This window comes from Heterocephalus glaber, unplaced genomic scaffold (genome assembly GCF_053883595.1).
Source record: "Heterocephalus glaber isolate CG9 unplaced genomic scaffold, H.glaber_assembly_v1.0 deba00001504, whole genome shotgun sequence".
Classification (NCBI taxonomy): Eukaryota; Metazoa; Chordata; class Mammalia; order Rodentia; family Bathyergidae; genus Heterocephalus; species Heterocephalus glaber.
Genome location: NW_028258324.1, coordinates 1,912,201 through 1,926,932, shown reverse-complemented (window position 1 = coordinate 1,926,932; position 14,732 = coordinate 1,912,201). Strand labels below are relative to the sequence as shown.

Below are 14,732 nucleotides of genomic sequence, written 5' to 3'. Positions count from 1 at the left end.
TGGCCTTTATGGCCCCTCAGTGTCTCTGCAGTGTGGACTCAGATACCAGGAGGCCCATGCTGCGAGCTCCAGGGGCGCTGGCATCTGCACTCAGAGGTTCTGGGTGGGGGTTTGCTGATATTATTGTTCTCTTGTTTATTGGGGTGTTTGCTAGGGTTCTGCATAAAAAGTTACTTTTTTTCCCTTTGTAATTAATGATAAACATCATAGGAAAAGTCTCTGAGTCTACCTAAATAACCTGTTTCTGCAGACTTTCACTCACTTTAGTATCCACTACTGGAATTTGCCATAAATACTTTTTAGTGTTTGTCTAATAATAAGTATGTATTCCTATGATTCTTTCTAGACTGAAGTAGACAAGAGATCCACTTGACTATGAAGGCATAAATTGGCCAAAAGAGTTCATGCTAATACTAATCATTGCAGCTGTAGTGGTGATATTGATGTAAGGAAAAGTAGATTTGTGAGCAAAGATTATCCCACTAGGATTAAAGAGGGGCCCGGGTGATTTCTTCTCTGGCGACAGTACAGGTGCCTCCAAAAAAGCCAGAAGACTGGGCACTGACTCTGAAAAGCCCACCATGTCCAGCCAGTGCACATAAGAAGCAGTGGTTAAAGCAAAAGGATCTGCTTTGCACCTCTTACAAGTACTTTCCGCAGGATTACCTGACCACACCACTGGTCCATGCCAACCTTGGTGCTGCCTCCCTTGCGCCTGTCCCACCACACCATCTCCCCCACCCCCCATAGGGTCTCAGATGGGAGTGACCTCAGATGGGTGGCACAAACATTTCACACATCTTCTATTTTTATTTATTTATTTTTATTTTAATAGAATACAAGTAGATATTAATAAAGAAAATACAAAAGCCATTCTATGAAAAAAATAATTTTTCATAACAAAATAATTAGAGAATAACAATGGTAAATACACTGCATATCATGATCTTAAAAGAATATATTTTCATTTGCTAATCTCAATTTATTTTCTAATACTATACCTTTTTTGGAATAAAACATTTTAATTATTAACAAAGTATCTTACACTGTATAATTTTGAAGAGTTTCTTCCTATTTCACAATATCTATTATACTTTTTGGTCCTTATTTACGCTTTCATTTTCTCATACCACAGAGACAATGCAATATTTACACATGTATTCGAGTTATTTCACTTAAGAGTATGTTTTTAAGGTGCATCCATTTATCTAGAAATGTCTCAAGTTTATCCTTCTTTATGGCTAAGCAGTACTGCATTATATTTAAAAAACATCATTTTTATTCATTCATCAGCTGATGGACATTTGAGTTGTTTCCAAAATTTAACTATTACAAACTGTGCCACTGTAGGCATGAGTGAGCATATATTGCTGTGGTATAATGCTTTTAATTCTTTGGGGAAGATATCCAGAAGGGAAATAGCTGGGTCAAATGAGACCTCTAATCCTAGTTTTTTGAGCACTATCCACACTGATTTCCACAGCGGTTGCACCAGTATACACACTCACCAACAGTAGAAAAGTGTTTTTTTCCCCCCACAGCCCCACCAGCATTTATTGTTGGTTGATTTCTTGATAACAGCCATTCTTTCTGGAGTGAGATGGAATCTCAGTATTGTTTTAATTTACATCTCTCGAATGACCAGTGATGTTGAACATTGTTTCATATATTTATTTGCTGTTTCTACTTCATCTGAGAAGTTTGTATTTATTTCAGATGTCCATTTTTGGATTAGGTCTTTAAATTTGGAGAGGGGCTCACTTTTTTCAATTCTTTATGTGTTATAGATATTAGTTCATTGTCTGAGGAACGACTGTCTAAAATGTTTTCCCACTCTATGGGTTGCCTTTTCACTCTGTGGGGGTTTTCTCTTGTTATGCAAAAGCTTTTTAATAAGATGAGGTCCCTGTTGTTGATTCTTTGTAGTATTTCCCATGCAGTCAGGGTTTTGTTTATGAAGTTTTTGCCTACTCCTATGTCCACAAGTGTTCTACCTATCCTCTCTTCCAGCAGATTTAGTGTTTCTTTTTTAATATTTAGATCTTTGATCCATTTTGAATTTAGTTTAGTGCATGGTGAGAGACATGATTCTAGTTTTAGTCTTTGTCATGTAGAAAGCCAGTTTTCCAGAACCATTTATTTAACAGTGTATCTTTTTGGGCCGGGGATTTAGCTCAGTGATTCCGCTGCCTGTCTCGCAAGCGGAAGGACCCGAGTTCAATCTTGGGTACCAAAAAAAAAGAGTCAATCTTTTTTCTGGTGAAAATGTTTGGCCCCTTTGTCAAAGATAATGTGGCTGAGTGTGTTAGGGGTTGTTTCTGCATCTGCTAATGTGTTCCACTGATCCTCAGGTCTGTTTTTTTGCCAGTACCATTCTGTTTTTTATCACAGTACCTCTGTGGTATAATTTCAAGGATTGTGATGCCTCTAGCCTTGCCTTTGTTGCCCAGAATTATTTTTGCTATTCTAGGTCTCTTCTGAATCCAAATGAATTTTAGGAATGATTTCTGTAGTTCTGTAAGGCATACTAATAATATTTTGATTGATATTTCATTAAATCTGTATAACAATTTTGGGAGTATGGCCATTTTCACTGTTAGTTCTTCCTACCCACAAGCAAGGGATATTTTTCCATTTTCTGATTTATCTTAGAGCTTTTTTAGAGTACTGTAATTTTCAATGTAAAGATCTTTTACTTCCTTTGTGAGATTGATTCCTAAGAATTTCAATTTTTTTGATGCTATTGTGAAAGGTATTGTTTCACTAATTTTTCTCTCAGTGAGTTTGTAATTTGTGTACAGAAATGCTTTTGATTTTTGAAGTTTTCACTTTGTATACAGCTACACTACTGAATTTGGTTACTAAATCTAAAAGTCTTTTGGTGGGGTTTTGGGGGTCTTTCATGTAAAGCCTGTCATCCTCAAATAATGATAATTTAACTTCTTCCTTTCCTATCTCTATTCCTTTTATTTCTTTCTCTTGTCTAATTGCTCTGGCTAATGTTTCCAGAACTATGTTGAATAGGACTGGTGATAGTGGGCATCCTTGTCTTGTTCCTGATTTTAGAGGGAAAGCTTTTGACCATATAGAATGATGTGGGCTGTTGGTTTGTCATAGATGGCTTTTATCAGGTTGAGATAAAGAACATCTATTCCAATTTTCTGTGGGGTTTTTATCATGAAAGGGTGTTGGACTTTGTCAAAGCCTTTTTTCTGTCTATTGAGATGATCATGTGATTTTTTTAATTAAATTCTTTTATTGGTACATTGTAGGTATACAACACAATTACATTTCTCATTTGGAATTGTACCTTTACATAATGAATCTTGGTTCTTATTTTTTCCCCATTCTTAGCCCTCCCTTCACCCCCTCCACCCTTCCCTATTTACAAAGACTTTATTTCCATTTTTTCCATTTCTCATCATTTTTCCTTTCCCTTCTTTCCTTTCCCCTGCCCCTCCCACTACCCTTACCCCCTTGGACCTTTTCTTCCTATTTTACATTATTGATTATTCATTCTAATCATTGGTACATTTTAGGTATACAATATAATGACATTCATCATTGGAAATTTGCACCTTTACATAGTCTCTCTTGGTTCTTATTTTTCACCCTTGCCCAGCCCTCCCTTCAACCCTCCATTCCTCCCTATTTACAAAGACTATGTTCCCATTTTCCATTTTCTCATATTAATCCCATTCCCTTCTATCCTTTCCCCTAGCCCTCCCACTTCCTTACCCTTTGCTCCTTTTCTTCCTATTTCACATTACCTATTATACATTTAGTCCTTATTTACACTTTCAGTTTCTCACACCAGAGAAACTATTCAGTATTTATTCATGTGTGTCCTATTTCTTTCACTTAAGAGTATCGCCTCAATGTGCATCCACTTAGCTATAAATGTCTCTAATTTCTTATTTTTTATGGCTGAGTAGTACTCCATTTTATTAAAAAACCACATTTTCTTTGTCCAGTCTCCAGTTGATGGGCATTTGGGCTGTTTCCAAGATTTAGCTATTACAAACTGCGCTGCTATGAACATGGGCACACATATATCACTGTGTAATGATTCTTTTAATTCTTTGGGGAAGATCCTCAGCAGTGGAATAGCGGGGTCAAATGGGACTTCCAGTCCTAGTTCTTTGAGGTATCTCCATACTGATTTCCACAGTGCTTGCACCAGTCTACACTCCCACCAGCAGTGGAGCAGGGTTCCTCTTTCCCCACAGCCCCACCAGCATTTGTTATTGGTTGATTTCATGATAGCAGCCATTCTTTCTGGAGTGAAGTGGAATCTCAGCATTGTTTTCATTTGCATCTCTCGAATGACCAGTGATGTTGAACATTTTTTCATGTATTTATTTGCTATTTCTACTTCTTTATCTGAGAAATGTCTGTTCATTTCAGATGCCCATTTTTGGATTGGGTCTTTAAATTTGGGAGGTCTGATCTTTTTAAGTTCTTTATAGATTCAAGATAGTAGACCATTGTCTGAGGAAGAGCAGGTGAAGATTTTTTCCCACCTGTGGGATTGTGGGTTGTCTCTTCACACTGCTGGTGGTTTCTCTTGCTGTGCAGAAGCCTTTTAATAAGAAGAGATCCCACTTGTTGATTGTTTGTGCTAGTTCATGGGCAACTGAGCTTTTGTTCATAAAATCTTTTCCTACAGCAATGTCCTCAAGGGTTCTACCTAACCTCTGTTCCAACTGGTTCAGAGTTTCTATTTGAATATTTAGATCTTTAATCCATTTTGATTTTAGTTTAGTGCATGGTGAGAGATACAGGTCTAGTTTTAATCGTTGGCAGGTTGAAGCCCAGTTTTTCCAGCACCATTTATTAAAGAGGGTATCTTTCCTCCAGTGAGGGTGTTTGGCTCCTTTATCGAAGATGAGATGGCTGAGTGTGTCTGGCATTGTTTCTGCATCTTCTAATCTGTTCCACTGGCCCTCAAGTCTGTTTCTTTGCCAGTATCATGCTGTTTTTATCACAGTAGCTTTGTAGTATAGTTGCAGGTTGGGGATTGTGATACCCCCTGCCATGTCTCTGTTACCTAGAATTGCTTTTACTATTCTGGGTCTCTTCTTGTTCCAAATGAATTTTTGGATTGTTTTCTCAAGGTCCATGAAGTATGCTGCTGGGATCTCAATTGGAATTGCATTAAATCTATATAGCAGTTTGGGAAGTATGGCCATTTCACTATATTAATCCTTCCTACCCAGGAGCAGGGGATGTCTGTCCATTTTCTGATATCATCTTCAATCTCTCTTTTCAGAGTGCCATAGTTTTCAGAGAAGAGGTCTTTCATTTCTTTCATTAGGTTGATTCCTAGGTATTTCAGTTTTTTGGATGCTATTGTGAAAGGAATTATTTGCCCTATTTCTCTCTCAGTGAGTCTGTCATTGGTGTAGAGGAAAGCTATTGATTTTTGTGTGTTGACCTTGTAACCAGCTACTTGACTGAATTTGGTTATTAAGTCTAGAAGACATTTGGTGGAGTTCTTGGGATCGTCTATATAGAGTATCATGTCATCTGCAAATAATGACAAGTTGACTTCTTCATTACCTATCTTTATTCCTTTTATTTCTTTCTCTTGTCTAATTGCTGTGGCTAATGTTTCCAGAACTACATTGAACAAGAGTGGTGATAGTGGACATCCTTGTCTTGTTCCTGATTTTAGTGTGAAGGATTTCAGTTTTTGATCATTTATTATGATATTGGCTGTTGGTTTTTCGTAGATGGCTTCTATCATTTTGGGGCAGAGACCATCTATTGCAATTTTTTGTAGGGTTTTTATCGTAAATGCATGTTGGATTTTATCAAATGCTTTTTCTGTGTCTATGGAGATAATCATATGGTTTTTGCCCTTGGCTCTGTTGATATAATGTATTACATTGATTGATTTGTGTTTATTGAAGCATCCTTGCATCCCTGGGATGATTCCCACTTGATCAGGGTGTATGATCTTCTTGTTGATCTTCTGCATTCTGTTTGTCATTATCTTATTGAGGATTTTTGCATCTCTATTCATTAGCGAGATTGGCCTATCATTCTCTTTTTCAGTTGGGTCTTTCTCTGCTTTGGGGATCAAGGTGATGCTTGCTTCCAGGAATGAATTTGGGAATATTGCTTCCCTTTCAATTTCACTGAAGAAATTAAACAGTAGTGGCAGCAGTTCCTCTCTAAATGTCTTATAGAATTCAGCAGTGAAGCCATCAGGGCCCAGGCTTTTCTTAGTTGATAAGTTTTTAATTACATTTTCAATTTCATTGGTTGATATTGGGTTGTTCAGAATTTTTAGGTCTTCTTCATTCAACTTTGGTAATTAATATGTGTCTAGGAATCTGTCCATTTCTTCTGTGTTGTCCATCTTATTGGTGTATAGATTCTGGAAGTAGGTATTGATGATCCTCTGGATTTCTGCTGGGTCTGTTGTAATTTCATCGTTTTCATTCCTAATTGCATGGATTTGGGCCTTTTCTTTCCTTGTTCTGACGAGGTTGGCTAAAGGTTTGTCAATTTTGTTGACTCTTTTGAAGAACCATCTCTTGGCTTCATTGATTTTTTTGTATCATTCTCTTAGTCTCCATTGCATTGATTTCTCCTCTGATCTTTATAATTTCCTCCCTTGTATGAGCTTTGGGGTTGTCCTGCTCTTCTTTTTCTAGAAGCTTGAGGTTCAGCATCAGGTTGTTTAATTGGGCTCGTTCTGTTTTCCTAATATGCGTATTCACTGCTATGAATTTCCCTCATAAGACTGCTTTCATTGTGTCCCATAGATTCTGATATGTTGTATTGTCATTGTCATTGAACTGAAGGAACTGATTTCTTCTTTAATTTCCTCTGTGACACATTGGTTATTCAGAAGTGTGTTGTTCAATTTCCACGTGTTTATGAAATTTTTTGAGTTTCTTTTGCTATGGATCTCCAATTTCATCACACTATGGTCTGATAATATACAGGGGATAACTTCAATTCCTTTGCACTTACTTAAACATGTTCTATGTGTGAGTATGTGGTCTATTTTGGAGAATGACCCATGTGCAGCTGAGAAGAATGTGTATTCTGATTTAGGGGTGTGGAACACTCTGTAAACATCTGTTAAGTTCATTTGTTCAAGAGTTCGATTGAGTTCTAGTATTTCATCACTTATTTGTAGTCTACTTGATCTATTTGTGACAGTGGGGTGTTGAGGTCCCCCACTACAATTGTACTAGTGTGTATATGACTTTTCATGTCCATTAGTATTTGTTTTATATAGTTGGGTGCGCTAGTGTTTGGTGCATAGATATTTATGATTGTCATCGCTTCCTCTTGGATTGTTCCAAGGATGTAGTGTCCTTCTTTGTCTCTCTTAATCAGTGTTGGTTTGAAGTCTACTTGATCTGCCAAGAGGATAGCTACTCCTGCTTTTTTTCAGGTTCCTGTCTCATGGAGTATTGTTTTCCACCCTTTAACTTTCAGTCTATGAGTTTTCTTTTGAATTAAGTGTGTTTCTTGTATGCAGCATATTGTTAGATTTTGCTTCTTGACCCATTCTGCCAGTCTATTTCTTTTGATTGGTGAATTGAGACCCTTAACATTGATGGTTATAACTGAAACGTATTGACTTGTCATTGCCATGACTTTTTCTTTTTGTTGGGTTCTCCCCCTTTACATTTAATTTCTTGTCATGCCAGATGGATTCATTCTGCTTTGCTTTCTGGCGTTGTGATCCTCAATGTCTGTTCCTAGGATATTGTGTAAAATTCTTTGGAGTGCTGGTTTGGTATCCATGAAGTTCCTAAGGTGCTCTTTGTCATGAAAATATCTTATTTCTCCATCCATTTTGAAAGGTAGTTTTGCAGGGTACATCAATCTGGGTTGGAGGCTGTTTTCTTTTAGGGCTTGGAATATGTCACTCCAAGCTCTTCTTGCCTTGATGGTTTGTGTTGAGAAGTCTGCTGTGATTGTGATGGGCTTTCCTTTGTATGTGATTTGTTTCTTTTCTCTGACTGCTTGGAGAACTTTGTTCTTCTGTTGTGTTTCTAGATCTTAACACTTATATGCCTAGGTGTAGATTTATTTTGATCAAGGCTATTTGGAGTCCTATATGCCTCACTTATCTGTATGTCAAGCTCTCTTCCCCTGCTTGGGAAGTTTTCTGCCATTATTTCTCTGAAGAGATTTTGTTATGTCATCTCCACTCTCTCCTGTTTCTGCATTGAGCCCAATTAGTCTTATGTTCTTCTTCTTTGCATCATCTAGCTGCTGCTGGATTGATTTCTCATGTTCCCTCATAATTTTGAAGCAATTTTTCTTTTCCTGGTCACTAATTGCAATCTTATCTTCTATATCTGAAATTCTGTCCTCACATTGGCTCATTCTGCTGTGTAGACTTTCAGTGGAGTTTTTCTTGTCCTGGAAATCTGTTTGCATCTGTTTTATGGATTCCATTTGTTTCTTATGTTGGGATTCCATCATGTTCCTGAGCTCCTGTCTAGATTTATTAATCGTGTCTTGTACTAGGGGCACAATTTCTCCTGTTATCTGAGAAATTATTTCTGATTTCATTTTTTCCAGATCCCCTTTTGGTGCCAGTTCAGTGGGTCCAGGTGGTTGAGTATCAGAGTGTTCCATCTCATTTCCCTTTGGGGTTGCTGTAGGCAGTCTGAAAGTCTGGTTTTGAGACTCATTTATGTGTTTTCTCATTTCAACTGGGGCGGGGGTCTGTTAGTGCCTGCGCGGATTACCCCCTCTGAGCTGGGAGAGGTGGATGGGGCCAGGAGTAGCGGTAGAGATGGTGGCCTAGAAGCCCCTTCTTCTGGGCCAGGAGAAGGACAGAAGGTGGCCCAAAATCCCTTTCCTCTGGGCTTGGAGTGGTGGGCGGGATGGTGACTGGGAAGCCGCTTCCTCTGGACCAGGAGTTGTGGGATGGCTGCTCAGAAGCCCCTACCTGTGGGCCTGGAGCAGCGGGACTCAGTACCTCGGTCTGTTGTTCTGGTGTCCTCTGCGTCTTTTAGTGTGGAACCAGGTGGCTGCCTGTCTGCAGCGGGGTGATTCGGCATCTTCCGCGTGACTTGGGACCTCGGTAGGGCGTGCACAGACCTGCCTGTCTGCAGCGGGCTGATTCGGCGTGTTCTGTGGGACTGGGGACCTCGGTATGGCGTGGGCAGACCTGCCTGTCTGCAGCGGGCTGATTCGGCGTGTTCTGTGCGACTGGGGACCTCGGTATGGCGTGGGCAGACCTGCCTGTCTGCAGCAGGCTGATTTGGCATATTCTGTGGGACTCAGGACCTCGGTAGGGCGTGGGCAAACCTGCCTGTCTGCAGCGTGGTGAGTTGGCATCTTCCACAGGACTGGGGACCTCGGTAGGGCATGCCGATCATGTGATTTTTGTATTTGGTTTTGTCATTATGGAGAGTTACATTTATTGATTTGCATATGTTGAAACATCCCTGCATCCCTCGAAAAAATCCTACTTGTTAGTGGTGTATAATGTCTTTGGTGATTTTTTGCATTCTATTTGCCAGTATCTTACTGAGGAATTTTGCGTCTAAATTCATTAGGGAGATTGGCCTGTAGTTCTCTTTTGGTTGGGTCTTTCTCTTCTTTTGGTATCAGGGTAATACTTATTTCCAGGAATGACTTTGGGAGTATTGTTTCCCTTTCAGTTTCACTAAAGAGTTTGAAGAGTAGTGGCATTAGATCTTCTCTAAATTTCTTGTAGAATTTAACAGTTAATTCATGAGGACCTAGGCTTTTCTTTGTTGCTAAGTTTTTAATTACATTTTCAATTTCATTGATTTGGGGTTATTTAGAATTTTCATATCTTCTTGATTCAGTTTGGGTAATTCATATGTATCTAGGAATCTGTCCATTTCTTCTGTGTTTTCCATCTTATTTGAGTACAGGTTCTCAAAGTAGGTTTTGAAGATCTTCTGGATTTCCACAGGATCCAGTGATTTCACCCTTTCTGTTCATAGTTGCATGAATTTAAGTCTTTTCTTTCCTTTTTTTGATAAGGTTGGCTAAGGGTTTATCAATTTTATTTAATCTTTCAAAGAACAAACTCTTTGATTCATTGTATTATTTTCCTAGTCTCAGTTGCATTAATTTCTGCTCTGATACTTATAATTTCCTTCCTTGTATAAGATTTGGGCTTGACTTCTTTATATATATATATATATATTTTATTTTTGGTACCGGGGATCAAGCTCAGGACCTTGTGCTTGTGAGGCAGGTGGCAGCACCACTGAGCTAAATCCCAAGCCCAGGTTCTGTAGAACAATTAATACATATCATTTTGGATCAATTTTTTTTGTATTGGGTATCGAACTCGGGACCCTGTGCTTGCAAGGCATGTGGGAGAACCACTGAGCTACATCCCTGGCCCTCTAGATGTTTGAGGTTCAACATTAGGTTATTTGTGCTCGTTCTGTTTTCCTGATGTGAGAATTTACTGCTATAAATTTTCCTAAGACTACCTTCATTGTATCCCATAAGTTGGAACTTATGTTCCATACAATGTATGTTGTATCGTGATTATGTATATACTGTTTATTTCATCTGTGATCCATTGGTTGTCTAGGGAGTGTTATTTATTTTCCATGTGTTTATGGAGTTTTTGTGGTTTCTTTTGCCATTGATTTCCAATTTCATTGCACTATGGCCAGATAATATGCATGAGATAATTTCAATTCCTTTGCATTTACTTAAGCATATTCTATGAGCTAGTATATGGTTTATTTTGGAGAATGTCCCATGTCCAGCTAAGAAGAATGTGTATTGTGATATTGTGGGATGGAATACTCTGTAGACATTCACTAAGTCCCTTTGTTCACAGTGGTTCAGTGCTGATATTTCTTCATTGATATTTTTGTCTAGTTGATGTGTCTATTTGTGACAGTAAAATATTGAGGTTCTCCATTACAATTGTATTAGTGCTTATTTGATTTTTGATGTCTGTTAATATTTGTTTACATAGTTGGGTGCATATATATTTATGATTGTTATCCATTCCTCTTGGATTGTTACCTTTACAAGGATGTAGTGACCTTCTCTATCTCTCTGAATCAGTCTTGGCTTGAAATCCTTTTTCTCTGCAAATAGAATAGCTAACCCTGCTTTTTTTCTGGGTTCCTGTTGCATGGAGTATTGCTTTCCATCCTTTGACTTTCAGTCTGTGAATTTCTTTTTTAGTTAAATATGTTTCCTGTATGAAGCAAATTGTTGGATCTTATTTCTTGATCCATCCGGCCAGTCTATGTCTTTTGATTGGTGAATTGAGGTCATTTCTTTATAGCAAATGAATCAATTAGTAGAGTGAAGAGACAACCTATAGTGTAGGGAGCAGGGGAAGGGGATGTTACCAGAACCTCTGCAGTAAGTCCTAGTCTCCTGTGAGACACGGCAGCACACGGCGAATTACAGGAAAGGTAGAAAAATGAGACTGAGAAGAAGCTGAGCTTTTGGGTCTGATCAGTGCTGCTCTGGGCAGCAAAGACAAAAACCCTCTAGCTTGCAGCATCTTTTATTCAGTACATGGGGAAACAAATGTAACAAATGAAAAATAGAGTTCAGTACTTCACATTGGTATAAACAAGGTGTAACAAAAGGCTGGGGGGCAGTGGAAAACTAAGAACAATGAGGAACTATGTAGATGAAGATTTGGTTCCTCCCTGTAGTCTCCCACAGGTGTGGTCTTGTCCTGGAGCATTACGGCATGGGGGGGGGGGCGCGAATCACTGAGGTCTTAGTTGTGACCCGAGGCCAAAATGCAGTTATGTCTGGAATGTCCTAGCTGGGCTGTAGGCCAGAGAACTAGGCCTACTCAAATGATTTTTCCTAGAATTATGTAGCATTGCTCCCAGCACTATAGAATGGGAAAAAGTGTTGTCAGCTATTCCTCAGGTAGAGGATAATATCTAGAATATAAAAAGAACTCAATTGGCAGTGGTTATTAACTTCACATTAACTAGGAAACAAAAATTAGCACATTTATTTAATCAAATTTTATCTCTTTGTCTCTCTCTTTTACACACACATATACACACAGAAACATATATATATATATATATACCTTGTGTTTTGGAGGCCTTTTGGAGGCTTCATGTTGCTCTTCTCTCTTGCCATGGTCATTTCATCCATGAACCAATATTGTTTAGCTTTTGTCTTCATTTCTATGTGCTTCTATTTCAGCTCCTAAAGTGTGTCCATGAAATCAATGAGTTTCTCATCCAATAGTTCCATAGCAACTAGATCCCTCTTTAATTAAAAAGCAATATAAAAGTCACTGTTAACTGATTAGAAAATATTGGTGATCTGAGCACCACACACACTACACAGTTCCTTAATATGTTTCTTAAAAGTTATTTACCAAGCCTGATTTGACATTTTTTCATTTGTAATTTGTTTGCACTTAAGCATGAGGATGAACCACAGGTAGACTCACATTCCACAGCATCCTTTTGGTGTTCTCTCAGGTCTGGATCGTGCAATGGTGGTTGGGTTAGTCATTTGCTTCTCAAAATTATAGCTCTCAGAGGTATAAAATGTATACAATGGCATATACAATATCTTCCAGTTCTCAAAGCTTTCCATCTATCTCAGTCTATCTTTTTTATAAACACGTACACACAACTTTTAAGTTACCTGAACAGAAATTTCACCATTTTGAGTTTTCTAAAACATGTAGAAGAAATTTGAAAATAATAATTAATACAACTTACAGTGCATAAATATGTAGGAGGCATAAGCAGAAAGCAATTGAGGCTAAAATATGGTTCTGGTTGTGATTATTGGGTTCTCGTTTGGTAGCAATAATATCTTCCTGCAAAATTTTCGAGTGGTATGGAGACAAAAGATGAGATGAGAAGTGTCAGTGTGTTTTGGGAAAAAAATACTTTGTATTTTTACGTGCTGGTTCAACCGTCAAACATTGTTATCTTGATGGATCTTGTTTGGGAAAACCCATGTACTAAAATTGAAGAATTTCATGCAACCATAAAAATATTGATTTCTTATTCATACATACATGAACAAAAGCAGACAGCAAGTATCTGAAACACAGTAATAACTTATACTTCTCTAATTGTAACAAAATAAACCATTTATTTTTCTCCTATGAGATTATATTAAACGAATACTTAAAAGAAAATATCCTTGGTATGCAATACATTCAGTCATTTTATCATCTTGCTTTGAATACCATTTAATAACTGGAACAAAAAACTTTAACTGTCATCTCACAAGCCAAATGTGAGGCCTAAGAAGCACCATTTTATTTTCCATTAACTGCATGACAATTATTCTTTGCAATAGAATACTATAATGTAAATAAAATGGTGGAATCAACTTAACTGGAAGCTTCTTATATTTAATAACTTGTAAAGGACAAAAATATTTCAAGAATGAGGATTAGATTGCACCTTTATCAATTATGTAAAGTGTAAGTTATTTCTAACATTGTCCTTTGGTTTTCGGTTGTCACTGAAAAAATACTTGTACATATTAAATTGTTTAGCCTCTGGTTGTTTTGTGAATAAATTAAGCATTTTTTTCATAAGACAAACATAAACCCAATACAATTACTAAAGGCAGTGGGAGACAATGTTAATGTGTTTCATACTTCAAAGGCTACAGCTGCCAAAAATTCATAGTAATCAATCAACATTTTTCCACAACAACCTGACAGGGGCAATCATTATAGGAGATTTTTTTAAAAGATAAAATTACTGGATATATTGATTAATTTATTGTTCCTTTGGGACTACCTTATATGCAGCTAAAATATTAAAACTGTTTTTTTCTTCTACAGAAAGAGAATTTGGAACTCACTCTAGACAATTTAACCCAATTCTTTCCTGTGAATAGAATTACCTTTTACTGTGTGCTATTATGATCTATAATTCAGAATTAGAAAGCTGAACATAGGAATAAAAATTAATACAGAATTTACTTTTCACAGCCTAGAGATTTTGCTCTAAATTCTGAAACACAGTTTGGTAGTCAGTGAGTAGTTCCTAGGGGAAAAAGTTTTTGCTAGAGAAGCATTTCATTTCAGTGCAACAAGTAGATATAAAGTCAGGTCATAATTTTTCAGCTGTTCATAGCAATCACTTAGCCTCAAATACAAAATGCAATGTATATTTAAGTCAAAGTTCTCAAGGAAAGGAAAAGAAAAAGTCCAAATTTACCTTGGGTTTTATTTCCATTTTGAAAAACTTCTTTCCAATTCTTTCTTCCTCCTGCACATCAACATAATCTAGTTTTAATGGTATCCTTAAATCAGCCTTGTTGGTACCAGAATGTATTTTGACAATGAGCAGCATAATCTAACATTCTAAAAACTAGTGAGAGATGGTATCTAATTCACACCTTTCAAACAGGAAATCTTAGACAAAACAATAGCTGACAATTTTTGTTTGTTCAGTAAAGAATTTAAAAATGTAAGTAAGTTGACAACATTTTAAAAATGAATAATAGATATTATGAAATAGGAAGAAAATATTTAAATGGAAAGGGGAACTAGGGAGGGGAGGAGGAAGGAAGGGAAATGAAAAAAGAGAATAGAAGGAAAAAATGGAAACAAAGCTTTTGTAAATAAGGAGGGGAAGAGAGATTGAAAAGAGGGAAAGGAAATGGGAAAAAAGAAGAATCCAAATATATCATGTACAGGTACAAATTCCCTGATGAATGTTATTATGTATATCTATAATGTACTAATAAAATTAATTTTAAAAAATAAATAAAAA

At 37.3% G+C, this 14,732-nt stretch overlaps 1 protein-coding gene across 4 annotated transcripts in view; it reads left to right on the top strand.

The window, feature by feature from the left end:
• Positions 1-14,732, top strand: part of LOC101708798 (uncharacterized) — a 74,114-nt gene extending 59,382 nt beyond the window's left edge. For all 4 annotated transcript variants that reach the window (XM_087186012.1, XM_087186011.1, XM_087186009.1 and 1 more), the window contains one exon: positions 1-14,732. This exon is cut by the window's left edge and continues 16,839 nt beyond it. The gene's annotated coding sequence lies outside the window, so the exon portion shown is untranslated.